This window comes from Taeniopygia guttata, chromosome 2 (assembly GCF_048771995.1).
Source record: "Taeniopygia guttata chromosome 2, bTaeGut7.mat, whole genome shotgun sequence".
In the NCBI taxonomy this organism is placed as follows: Eukaryota; Metazoa; Chordata; class Aves; order Passeriformes; family Estrildidae; genus Taeniopygia; species Taeniopygia guttata.
In genome coordinates this window covers 99308290-99321886 of record NC_133026.1, presented here as the reverse complement: position 1 = coordinate 99321886, position 13597 = coordinate 99308290, and the positions used below count along the sequence as shown (strand labels likewise).

The 13597-nt window shown below is 41.3% G+C and overlaps 1 protein-coding gene across 3 annotated transcripts in view; it reads left to right on the top strand.

The window, feature by feature from the left end:
* Positions 1 to 987: 987 nt before the first annotated feature.
* Positions 988 to 13597, top strand: part of LOC100223646 (low-density lipoprotein receptor class A domain-containing protein 4) — a 327058-nt gene continuing 314448 nt past the window's right edge. The window contains exon 1 of one of the 3 annotated variants that reach the window (XM_032746929.3): positions 988 to 1178. The gene's annotated coding sequence lies outside the window, so the exon portion shown is untranslated. The remainder of the gene's footprint in view (positions 1179 to 13597) is intronic. The other 2 variants (XM_032746926.3, XM_072924475.1) reach the window with 2 other exon arrangements.

Below are 13597 nucleotides of genomic sequence, written 5' to 3'. Positions count from 1 at the left end.
CATTCCCACACTATGGAGCAGCTCACAGAATCGTTAGGGTTGGAAGCGACCTCTGGAGACCACCTAGAACAACCCCCCTGCCAAGGCAGGGTCACCTAGAGCAGGTGACAGAGGAACAAATCCAGGTGGGTTTTGAATGTCTCCAGAGGGAGACTCTATGACTTCCCTGGGCAGCCTGTTCCAGTGCTCTGCCACCGTCAGTGTAAAGATGTTCCTCATGTTGAAGTGAAACATTTTTTTTAGGTTATGGCTATTGCTTCTTATGTGTCCACTGGTGCTGGGCACCAGTGAAAAGAACCTGGCACCATGTTCTTGGTACCCAATTTTGAGATATTTACCTCCATTAATGAGATCCCCCCTCAGTCTTCTCTTCTCTGGACTGAACAGGCCCAGCTCCCTCAGCCTCTTGTCATAGAAGAGATGCTCGGTCTTTGTGGCCTCTGCTGGACCCCTTGCAGTAAGTAGCTCCTTGTCTTTCTTGTATGGAGGAGCCCAGAACTGGACACAGCACTGCAGATGTGGCCTCACTAGGGCAAGTAGTGGGGGAGGATAACCTCTTTCCACCTGCAGGCCACTTTTCCCCATGCAGCACAGAATTCCACTGGCTCTCTTAGCTGCAAGGGCACTGTCGGCTCATGGTCAACTTGTCATCCACCACAACTCTCAGCTCCTTGTCCACAATGCTGCCCTCTAGAAGGTGTGCCCCAACCTGTGCTGGCACTTGGGGCTGTTCCTCCCCAGGTGCAGGACCCTGCACTTGCCTTTGCGGAACCTCATTCGGCTTCTCTCCTCGAAGGCGAGTCACGGGCGGCATTTCGGGCGCCCCCCGCCGCTGTCGGGGCCGGTGCCGCGGAGCCGGAGCCGCGCACATCCACCCGGCAGGTGTCAGTGTGGGCTGCGGGGCCGGGCGGGAGCGCCGCCTCCCCTCCCCCGCTCCGCCCGCCCCCCCGCCGGCGGCCCCCGCGCCCGCCCGCCCGCCGGAGCCAGACTCGCTGCAGACAGGCGGCAGCCAGCGGGGCGGGCAGGGCGGGGGGAGGAGGAGAGGCTGGGGATGAGTTGGAGGCAGGCACAGCCTCAGCGCAGGGAGAGCGGCTGCCGGAGACGGGCAGGGGGAGGAGGCGAGGCGCTCCGGAGGAGGCCGGCGCGGCGCGGGGGCGAGCGGCGGGGGCCGGCGGGAGGTGAGTGCTGCCCGCGGCGGCGGGGCCGGGGGGCGCCGCGTCGGAAAGTGCCGGAGAAAGTGCGGGAGGCCCGAGCTGAAGGTCTGTGAGCGTGCGGGAGACGAGGCGGCGGCTGCCGTGGGGCTCCGGCGGCGCTCGCCCACCCAGCCTGCCGCGGCGGGGGCACTGCCTGGCCCCGGCGGGCCGGGCTGAGCGCCACCCTCCGCGGCACCTGGGGGCAGGTGGGGGCCCGGCCGGGGCGAGGGCAGCGTGACAGGTACCGCTGATAGCGGGGGCCGGCCGGGGCTCCAGGACACCCCGCTGCCGTCCTGCCCCGGCTGGCCCGGGGTCAGCCGGAGCGGCAGCCCGGACGGGCGATCCCCGGGGCTCCGCAGGAGGGGCGGAGGCGAGCGGGGCTGCGGAGCCGCGGCGGCGGGCAGGGCGCTGGGGAGCGCGGAGTGCGCGGCACGTCCTCTCCGGCTGCTCCGGAGTAAGTGCCGGAGGTCCGTGCCGCCCGGTCGGGGCCGGTGTCACAGCCCGGCTGCCGGCGACGTGCCCGGCGCCGCGGGGAGACCCTCCCGGGGATGCCCGGCCCCCAGCGCCGGGCGGGCAACTTTGGCAGGGAGGCAAAGCGGCAGTGCGGCTGCCGGGCTCACGCACCAGTGACCTATATTTGATGAAGTGCCTTTTTTTTTTTTTCCTTAAAAAGTTTATTAGCAGAAGTCTAGCTTTGCCTCCCTGCATTAGATGCCTGCCCGCATTGTTTGCAGTGAATATGTGCATCCCAAATTTCTGAATGGTGTGCCAGGTTTTCTGTCATGTAGGTGGGTAGGTAGTTTTGCGTAGGCTGTGGTTCGATGCTTGCTGAAGAGGCAAACACACCGTTGTGTGTATGTTTGAGTTCAGTAAAGAACAAGCAGGAAGCAGGCAAAATGCAAAAGTAACTTTTGTTTTCTCGGGTGATCTTAACACCTAGAATGGTACAGATTTTAGTGTGATTCAGAACCTTTTCTGAATAGCAAATGGTGGTTGTGCAGGGAACAAAAATCAGGTGAATAATTTTATGTGGTGTTAAAAATACTGTTTGGTATTATAAAAGTTTGTTCATCTAAAACCACAGACATCTCCTTGTCAAGATGGAAAGCTCCTTTAAGAGATTTGTCTGTGCTTCCAAACCAAAAACATTAAAATATTTGTGGACAGGAAAGGTGCATCATGTAGCATGAAGAGTGAAGTTCTCCAGCATCATAAATCTGAAGCTGGCCAAAAGAGGAGAGAGTTTTTGCCAGTAAGAAAGCCCAAGGGACAATTACCAGTAGTCATAGATGAGGTAAGAAGATAAATGCTGCTTGTGTGGGGGCAGTGTTCTTACAGGTCCTTCAACACCTGGGAATCTTGGTTAGACAGAACTTCAATTCTGCTTTCTAATTTCTTTGCTAGGAAAATGTTTTGGGAAACCTATTCTTTGGAATGATCCAGAGCTGTCTAACATATGATGCATCCTTGAATAGAATTAAATTACTGTGCACGGTGCACATGTGTTTGATTCCACTAATGAATATATAAATATTATGACTTAGTGGCTGTAAATGAAAGGGGAAGTTTTGCTGGAAAACCAGTGCACTGGTGGGAAGCAGCCTAATCAACATCCCCTTGTCCATATTAGCTGAGATAGAGATGATAATCTGAACATCTATATCTGTACTGGAGTTTTAGCACCAGGTATTAAGTTACTGTGACACACAAAGTGGCCAGCATGAGGAGAACTCAAATTGGAATGTGTCAACTCTCTACAGTTATCTACAGAAGTAGAAACACATCTTTTTGTATAATCAGTGTTTACAGCAGCACAGTTAGTTCCAACTCAGGTATGTGAAGACCATTGTTGCATACACATAAGGCATATTAATATTCGCCAGGGAATTCAGATGCCATAGTGGGCCTAAATGGCGATCAATGTGTAACGCAGAATGAGTTAACAGTGTGAGACACAATATTGCAGATCATTGTTTTTTATTAACTGAAACATTATAGGCACTAGGCAGCGTTTGATGCAGTTTTTAGTCTTCAGGACCTTAGACTTGTTACAAGAAAACTTGTGGAAGTAGAAGTAAATTGAGATTCAAGATTTAGACACATTGTATTAAATGTTGTAAGATTACAGCCATGGGGCAGTAGCTTAACCTAGGAATTTAGAACTAACCTCACTTTTTGTTATTTTTAAATGGATAAAATGCTGTTTTCTTTGCACAGAACATCAAAGTGAGACTTGAAATGAGGAATTGTTGGTTTTCCCTGCATTGAAGGAACATTTTTGCAAGAGAGGATTGTGGAGAAGAGGGAATTGAAAGTTTTCTCTCTGATTATCTTGACCAAAATTTAGTTCTTTTTCAGCTGCCCTGCAGTACCTGTCTAGTGCTGCCCTTCCACCAAAAACTAGTTTTATGTCAATGACACTGTCTGAAATAATTTGGAATACTTTCCAAATGTGGATATGATGTGCCAGAAAGAAGTAAATAATTATTGAAATAATAGAGAAATACCTTAAAAGTATTTTAACTTAGCATAGACTCTAAGAGAAATGAAGTGTTAAAAAGTGTGTGCCTGTCCAACAACTCTTGCATCAGGAGCCAAGGTTATTGCATTTAACTTGTGAGTGGTCTTGGAAAAGTTTTTTTTGTTTTTTTTTTTTTTTTTTCCCTGTCTGGTTTTTCATGGTTCAAAACAGCTCCCTGCAAATGCATTGCCAGTTACAGAATGCAAATACTTCTAGGAGTTTGGAGATGAATTTTTCTGCAGATTGGTTCTGTGGTAACCGTGAAATTCTTCAATGGCACCAATCTAGTATCAGCTGCTCGTTCAAGGCACTGGTGCCAGAACAGTGGTGCATCATTGCTGGGAATCCAACCCTGTAGTGAAATGATTCATGCATATACATTTTCTTTTCTCAGTTGACAGCTATTTTTAAGAATAGCTGTCTTGCCTAGAAGGTTGATATCTAAGCAAAGGCAGCCTAGATAGCTAAAAATTTCTTTCACACCAAACATAATCTTAGTACACTAAAACATTTAAATGGAATTGATTTTAATTGATTCTTGCTGAATCTCTGGTTCTAATTGGCCATTATAAAGGGACCATGGTGTTTTGGAGCTGATGTCAGGAAGTTGGCAATTTTTTGCATAAAGAAAGATGATGAGTTTGAAGTAGATGTCAGTTTGAAGAAACTTATAATAATAATGGGTAGTGATATCTATATGGTAGCAGATTACTTGACTTCTTGAAATGAATTGGATTCTCTGCGTACACAAGCCTGAAGAAATGATCTTGAAATGACACGTTTGTCCAGTGTACTTTAAAACTCTCTATGTGCTGCATGGGCAGAATATTCAAGTGAAGGAAAGCCATGGGCCTTCCTTTTTTCTGTTGTGTTCTTTTGAACCTCATATTTGAAAAAGAAATGTGATTTTTTTTTTTCTCTTAGAGAGTTTTATTTGCTTTGTTCTGAGACTGTCAGTTGAATAATAGTAACTCTAAGGGGACAGCAGTAGAAAGAATGCTTGCAGGTGAATAAGAGCATGACATTACAGTGTGTCCTGTATTTCATGCTGGTAGAATGTCTCAGTATTCATCATCCATATTTATTTAATATATGCATTTCTGTAGTGTATGCTTTGATTTAGCATATTTGCAGTATACCAAATGTAGATGCATTTTACTAAAGTCTTTTTCTTATTGTTTAGTTAAGCAATGGAAAGTTTCAAACACCAATATCACCATTCATTATCACTCAGCATAATGACTGGTAAATTTAATCTTCCTGATTAAGATTGTTTTGGTCACAAGAGACAAGGGGCTGAAAATGAGTAATTTTCATGATGCTATGCTGTGTCTGTGTTGTTTGTATCTGTTGTTCATTTCTCTAAAATCCTACTACAGAGAACACACTGACCTTTTAAACTGTGTTTGAATGATCTTGCTCTACATCAAACTTTTCTTTCAGGTAGGAGACAGAAATTAAGAGGAGTGTAAATGCATTTTTTCTTCTTATTGCCAATGGAGAGCTTTCCTAGGTTTGAAGTAAGTTTTCTTAGTGCCAAGTGGTTGACTTTTCTAGAATAAAAATCCCTCCAGGGTATGCAAAAAGTCCTCTGGTTAATATATTGGCATTCCCAGAACCCACTAAAGCTTAGGCAGGTTGCCAGACACCACTTAATGAGGATGCCGAATGTCTGGCACAAATCTGCATGAAAACCAGCAAAGGAGCTGGGGGTGGAAATGCATGTGGTGGGGAGAGGGCTGGGAAGGCGACACATACATACCCATAATTTATTTTTAATGTCTGCAATTTGCAGAGAAACTGATCAGAAATCCTTACCACAGGATTTTGAAAACTTACTGGGAGCAGGAGTCTGGATCCCTCAAATTGGGAGAGCTGTGTTCTCACAGAAATACAGTTTTATTAGGAAAGCAGTTTATGAGTTAGGGGGGTTAGTTTTTTGAGGAGAGCACCAAAAGAGGATGGATATGATAGTGATTTTATGTTTTATTATATGCTAATTATATGCTATATTATATGCTAAAACTGAAAAGCATTTGAAAATGTTGGACAATTTGGGTGACAATGGAAGTCAGTGATTGCCAGTGTCCACACAGAAAAGCTGTTAAAGTTACATGACAAGGATAGATAAATTACTGCTGCTGGGACACCTCTGCTCAGTGTAAACCTGTGGTGGGGGCTCTGCCTGATTCTGCTGAGCTTAGGATTTGCTACATGTTAGGTGGAATTGCATGTGTAATAGATTCTCTGATGGTTAAATAACTGTTAAAAGAATCAGGCATTCACCCAGATGAGGTATTTTTCCATAAGAATGCCATTAAAACCAGAATGTATTTGTTTGTGTTGAATCAGATATTTAGTCTTAAAGGTTGGCTGAGCAAACTTAGTTATATTCTGAACTGAACATTATTTCAGACATTAAAAGTGTGAAAATTTTCAGCATTTTTTCCTAGGGTTTAGTCTCTCCCTTATCTACCCAAAAAAGCATTCGTCCTCTATAGACAAATTTATAAATAGATAAATAGACATTTGGTTGGTAGGCATGACTTAAAATATTTTTTTAATCCAAAATAATTCTAATATGATTATTTTTTTTGCGCATGGCTGAATTTGGAAATATGTATGCTTGTTACCTGTTTTTCAGTGCAGGTTTCAGTTGTGTATTTCACCATTTTGGAGAACTGTGTCTCTTTAGAATAGTGGCACCTACTTGATGAGTATGGTTGGGTAGGACTAAATTGAAATCCAGATGCTCCTGTTTCATTTTGTTTGGTTTCACTAAGGTGAGTTGAGAAATGGAAATACTGGACTTCATTGGACTTCAATGCTGGTTGCAGTGGATAAAAGGACAAGTGTATTTTGCCAGTTGTGTGGGGATCTTTGCAAAGTTTTCTCTGTGTTGACATTGTCTCCTAGCTGTCTATAGGATAGGGAAAACAACAAGAGAGTGTTGGACATTGTACCCATGTTTTTAATCCTATGTTTTTAGGATTAGTTCTAAAAGGCACTGCCTAGAAAAGTACAGTGCTGCACATGAGAATGGAGCAGGTTGATGAAGTGTCTGTTGGAATGTCCTTGTCTTTCCATCTGCTGGTGTTCTTAATTTCTTCCAAGCTAACCACCCGGGTATCCTTTTGGTTAAAAACTGGTAATAAATCTGCTTCTGAAAAAATGTAGTCATGATAGCGAATTTGTATTGCTTGTAAAAAATGAGTTTGGAGATTTCAATTATTTTTAAACTCAGTATTTCATTTTGATTCTATGTTCTGAAATTGTAAAAGATGTACTGACCTTTGGGGAAGATGTGCTTTTTTTACATATTTGTATGAGAAATACCTTGAGGTTTGAATGATTCTGTCATAACCTTGGACCCACTGTGTATTTAAGTTGTGATTTTAGAGGACAGTATGGAATTCTCCTAGGGTTTCTGTTAAAACAAATGTTAATACTTAATAAAATAAGATCTAGAATCTCTCTCATATTGAGAAGAGACTGGAAAATAATGTTTTCTTCTGGATAAACTCTGAAATGTACTTAGAGTTCTAAATTAAGTGTTGAGCACTGACTCATATTATCTAGCATATGCCATTATAAGGATACTGTGTTTTGTCTTCAGTTTTCAGCACCAGTACTTGATGCATCTTCAAACAGTACAGTACTCTGTTTTTTAAACACAAGTTTCACTCTTCAACTTTTCAAAGAATTATAGGAAAGAAAATGTGTGACATTTTCATAATTTTCTCTTTGTGTTGTGTGTCTGAGCCTATTATTTTGGTTTCTCACACCTGTAACCTGCTTGTTCTCCATTTTATAGAGGGAAAGGAGGGGGCAGTCTGTGACTGAGATATGAAGCAATCTCTTTAACAGCTGCCTTCTTCCACTGAGACTTTCATGAAGTTTTTCCTGTGCATTAATTAAAAATGATCCATTATTACCTTGGACTTGTAAACATCTCTGAACAATCCATTAGGTGTTAACGACACATGAAGCAAGAAATACGGATCTTAGTCCTTTATCTAGTTGGGATGTACTTAGTATATGTAATTGCCTGGATGTAACAGTATTTATTAAACTGTTGGGTGTAAATGGTGTTGCTTCACTTTCTGCTTTGCTCAACCCTTAATTACTGAGTGAAGTGATGCTAATCCCTAGAGCCTCTTTGGGTCTGTATTATACAGAATGTCAGCTGGATGGCTGCCTTGGTTTCTTGGGGTCTTTCAAAAAACAAAAGTGAGTTCTCTGGTTTCTGCCCCATGGGTCAGAGTTGAGAAGATGTGAGAGAGAAAATGCAAGGAACTCATAAATAATCCAACTTAATCTCCATAGCTGTTGGACTGGTGCTTTTGGTGAGATACTACATTGGTGTGTGTTCTTCCCTTACAATTTCACCTCAATGGATGACTGGTTTTGTAGGTTTTCCTTAACTAGTGCTAAGCAAAATCAAATTGAATGTTTGTAGAAATGCATGTAGATAAGGTTCAATACTCCTAATTAGAGATTGCACCTGGTCATATAAAAGTCAGACTTGGGCTGACTAATGACATCTGTTGGCCAGTGCAGTTAATGTGTAGATGTTTTGTTTTACAAAAGGTTTGTGTTGACTTTTATCCCTCATCAAACTTATATAGATATTAGGCATGAGTGAGGTAGAAGAGAGTCCTGTGGATATTTCCAACACAGATATTTTCAGGTTTTGTGACCCTCTCACGTTCCTCTTGCTGTTGTAATAACCTTTCTAGCAGGCTTTTAGAAACAGCACATTTGAGATTAGGTTGTTGCAAGTACCCTATTTTCAGTTAAATGTCTTAAAGTATGAGTTATCTTTATTTAATTGGGAAGCCTCTAACATGTGATCCATCTGTCCAATTAAAGCTGCTTGGATAATGTAGAATACAGGTACTCTTTGGTGGCTACTTTCACATAGCTTATAATAATTTTTTTTTTTAAAGCAACCATCTGTTGATGAACAGAAATACTGCCAGTGTTTGTCAAATGTGTGCTTTATCTGACCTGTTCTACTTAGCACCTTATGGCAAAACTTTCTCATCAAAGCATTTTATAAATATTTTTATTCTTACAGTGCCTTGTTAGATTGGTAATAACAGTAGTCTAACTTTTTAGTGTAGGGTTTCATTTACCAAGGATTAGGGAGATAAATCTTTCTTCAGTTGCAAGAAGAAGTCACCTGCAGTGGCTACAGAGATGATGATTCTAACTTGCAGCTGTAGGTGAAAATCACGGTTCTGTTCTAATGATCTTTACAGTCTTTTTAAGAAAACAGCTGGAATAATCTAAAGTTTCTACAGCAGAAAGCTCCAACAGCCTATGTAGCCTGGTCTCCTTTTTCTCATAGGGAGTGGCTGGGCAAATAGGTAAATTTCAAGAAACAAATATCACACTGCTGATGTATTAGTGCTTATAATGCACAGTAATGATTAAAAAAAGCATTTGATTAATGAGTCGTAATTTTGAATTTACCTAAAAGCTGAGCAAAGTGAAAGGAATTAAAAGAAGTACAGAGAGGAATAAGTAGACCTCTTTAGTTTGTAGAGTGGGAGTTAGGTGTGCAAGGTATTCTGGAAGTGGCTTTTGAAATGTTGAGTTCTCTCTTCAGTTGAATATGCAACCAGCAACAGACTCTGCCTTTTCCCATTCCCTGTTCTCCCCTGGGTATAGTTAGCAACTGGAGATAAAAGCCTGTAATCATGTCTACATGGAGATACCAGAGCAAATCACTTGAAGTGTTGAGTCAGGATGTGTATGTTAGAGCATGTTAAACTTGTGTGTGAATGCTCTGTTGAATACAGAACAGCTTTATATATTTAACTTGAATCAATCAAAGGTCATTTGACATTCTCATCTGATGGAGAATGTAATTCACAACATAAGTTAAATTATACTGATCTGTGTATGCCTGAGAAGCTCTTGACATAGATGTTTACTATGCTGCAACTTCCGTGTTTTACACTATACTTCATTTATCTCAACTTTCCTCCATGTTGCTTGTTATTGATGCTGCTATTTAGAGGTATCTTGGGCCTCCTTACAAACATTCAAGTGGATGTAATTTACACACAAAATGGCAGTTCATCGAAATTGGGATGTTTCATTGCAAATATTTTAGACCTGACAGACTTTGAAATCAAAATAAGACATGACCTCTCTTTGATTCCTGGTGAACTTGTTTTGGCCAGAGGCCTGGTGTTTTCATGGTCCTTGTCACAGAGATAAACTACCAATGATCCCACCTTGTGACCAGGGGTGCTGTGTTTCTAGGAACATGTGGTTTCATTGGATAGCCTGCAAGAGAAGTCTGCTGCAAAGTCAGAGGCTGAAGAAATCCTTCATGGACTCGCCTCATATCTGGGGACCTACAGTAATCCTCTGTATCTATCTTTTTAAACTGTTAGTCTTTTAAACATTAAAACTATGGAAAAAAAAAATCTATTTGACAGTTTTAAAACTGAAGCCTTCAGCTGGTGGGAAATTTTGAGTTTTATGGGGTTTGTCTGCTTTGAGAGCCCAGAAACTGTCTGGTTCTAGTTGGAGCTTGATAAAACATGCTTTTGTGGATGCCAGTTAATATCTCTCTTCCCCTTTCTTTTCAATCTGGAGTTCATCTGATAGAGCACCTCAGGAGAACCCAAACCTCTGTTGCCTAAAGTCTTTAATTTACCCCTTTTCATGTCAGCATTTCCCATGGAGGTTTGCAAGTTGCAGTTCCCTGAGTCTTGCATACGAAGACTTCTGTACAGGAAAGAATATCCTGAAGCTTCCATATTCCAAAATATTAAAATGAACAGTGAAGCATATATTCTTCAGGGATCTGAGAAAGAAGGGGAGCTGAACTTCCTCCCAGAAGGATGTATAAGGTAATTCAAGGATTGCTGTAAAAAAAAAAATCTTCTGACCTTTCAGTTGGTCAAGAAGAAAACAGTCACATTAAAAGCTGTGAAGGAAAACTTGGGAGCCACTCTGAATTCAATACATTGGAATTCTTTTATGGTTGAAGATACCGAAAGTACAGTTGTGTGTCTGAAAAAATAAGAGGCATTGTTATGCTATATTAGCTGTCCCACATTTAGCTCATTGTTCCAAGATGTTTGCATGCTAATTAAGATTATGGCCACTGCAGTAGAGGCAGATAAATTTTAGCACCTTAAGAATCTCTTTTATGAATATACAGAGTTCTTGACCTATTCCCAGAGCCAGCAAGTTGATTGGCTTTTGAAAGGGAAAAGTTTTGTCACAGAATTATAACATTCTCAAGATGTAACTTTCTTAGTGTACATAGTATAGGAGACATTAGAGAGAAAATATGTAGCAAGTCGTCTTCCCCACGCTTTGAGTCTCCCATTTGGGTAATTTGAAGGATCAAATTCTGATGAATGCCAAGGATAGTCTCTTTTCACAGTGTAAAAGTGTCAAAAGAATATTTTTTCCTGCCTCTGACCTTTATGCATAAAATATACTGTTGTACCCTTGTGTACTTGAGATGTTCTCAGGTATCCCTGACACCTACAAAAAGCCAAATGCTGTGTGCAACTGGTTCTGTTATCTCTCAATCTCCCACATAGTTCTGGTAGTTCTCCTGTTGCTCCTGCGGCCATCTAGACATCTCTCTCACTCTTTTTTTTTTTCCCTTTAGGGTAGAGATATTTCAGAGATACATCTATAATATCTAAGTGGCTTCCTCTTCTTTCCTTTCCCCTTCCACCCCAGTCAAGAAATTCCAGATGGAAGCTCTTTGGTGTCAGTAACAGCTGCACAGCAGATAATTTTTTCCGTCCTTAGAACTGTAATATTTGTAACTCTGTATATGTAGCTATGATATACATTCACATTAAGGATCTTCTGGTCTTTTAAGCTTCCTTAAGTCTCTTCTGGTCTTTCTTGATACAGCATTTTGCCCTATTTTCTGTTCCTGGTTAGAAATAGCTTCTTTCAGCATAAAGAAGTTAAGATATTCTGTTGTAAATTTGATTTTTAGGAAGCCTGAATATTTTAGAGTCCTGTGTTGTGATTCAAAAATTGTGCTCCCTTCTTTCATCTCTAGGATTTATAATAAGGTGTCAGCAATGATCTAGTCCATCTGGGAGCTTGCATCAATGCTTGGGAGAGCCATATGTGTCTGCCTCAAACAAGGCTATAGAAAAGTGTTCCACTAGCAACCAAGATGTCATCCATCTGCTAGACAATCCTGTAGCTAGTTAGCTTAATGACGTATTTATTTGACTCGATGTTTCTGCAGAGCAGAATCCAGCTTTCCTCCCTGTTCAAATTAATACCAAAACCTCCCTGCTCTGGAGGAGAAAAGCCTGCCCGCTCGGGTGACCTGAGCTGCATGGGGAAATCCAATCATGCTGCTGCTGCTTTAGGGTATTATTTTAGCACAGGGGCTGTGGGAGGATTTCCTCCTGCTGTGGGCAGAGCAGGAATTGTCACAGTAAATATTTTACCTGGCTACATGGAATAAACCAGGTGATTATTGCACTTGGTGGCTTTCATGGAAATGCTTGGTTGGGACTAAGGGGTTCACAGTCTTCACATACATGTTCTAAGTATTTTGTAATCTCAGATGGCCCTACAAAAAGTCAGAGTTCCAGGAATTGTGCTGGAAATACACTGTGGGAAGACCAGCTCTGTAAACTTCAGAAACTCCACATTCATACTGAAGTAAAATAGAGCACATTGGGACTGACTGTCATTGATTTCTTAACTTTCCAGTCACTCTATCCCTCTGTTTTGGTCTTTTCTGTAGTCCAAAGAGGCCAAGTCACTGTTGCAAATTCTACTTTGATCTAATTTCTAATCTGACTGTGAGTCAGACTTAAGTTGAGAAGAAGGCAAAACAACAGGAGAAATGCAAATTTACATGAAAAGAATGTTTTGTGTTAATGGAAATTACATTAATCTGTGTTGTGGCAAGCTAGTGAATTTAATGTGGAAAGATGCAGATGCATATTCAGACCACTGTACAATTGGATCCACTAAATCTTCGTCCATGTCTTGCAAGGGAGTTTATGTGCAGCTTCACATGGATTTCAGTGGATTCAATGGACTGAAGCCAACACGGGGCTGTCTACTGAGTTTGATAAATCTTACCTGACAGATGTTGTTTAAATGGATACAAATACATAGTAAACTTCAAGGAAAAAATAATCAGTAGTCAATGCCAGTAAGAAACAGATAATATGAAAGGCACAGAAAAAAAAAAAAAAAGTGCTTTCTTGTACACTAGAGGCCTTTTTTTTTCTTTTTCTTTTTTTGTTTTCCTTTTTTTTTTTCCTTTTTCTTTTTTTTTTTTTTTAATTTTTTTTGGTGCATGTGTGAGCATATTAGCAGTTCTAAGCTGAAAAAGTAGGTGAAAGTGAAAAAGTGAAATCAGGACAATTCCATGGAGGAGTGTAGAGATTGACAGGGTGAACTGTACTCACTTTTGCTTCATCCTCTAATTCTACAAAGAGAATTATAGAATAATTAAGGTAAGAAGGAACCTTCTGGAGTTCTAGTCTGATCTGCAGTAGCAGGAATTTTGAATCTAGAAGTTGTTATTTAGATCTGTGTTTTCAAAACTTGATGTTTTTTCATATGTTTTGAATTGCCTGTGTTTGGGCAGAAGTGCAGTAAAGGTCAAGTGGAAGAAAAAAAAGTGTGAGAAAAGAGTATCTTACTTCTAAAGATGGAAAGTATGTGCCAAAACCAGTGAAGTTGACACAACTCTAGCTGCAAATGGAAGGGAGTGACCATGTTAAGAGTATCTGAAAACTGTTGCATGTATTTAAAGTAGGAAAGTTTTATTTCTTTCAGATGTTCTAAATAATTAAAGAATGTTATAGTTTTGCTTCTGAGAAGGGAAACAGCTGACAGTTCTTCACTGATA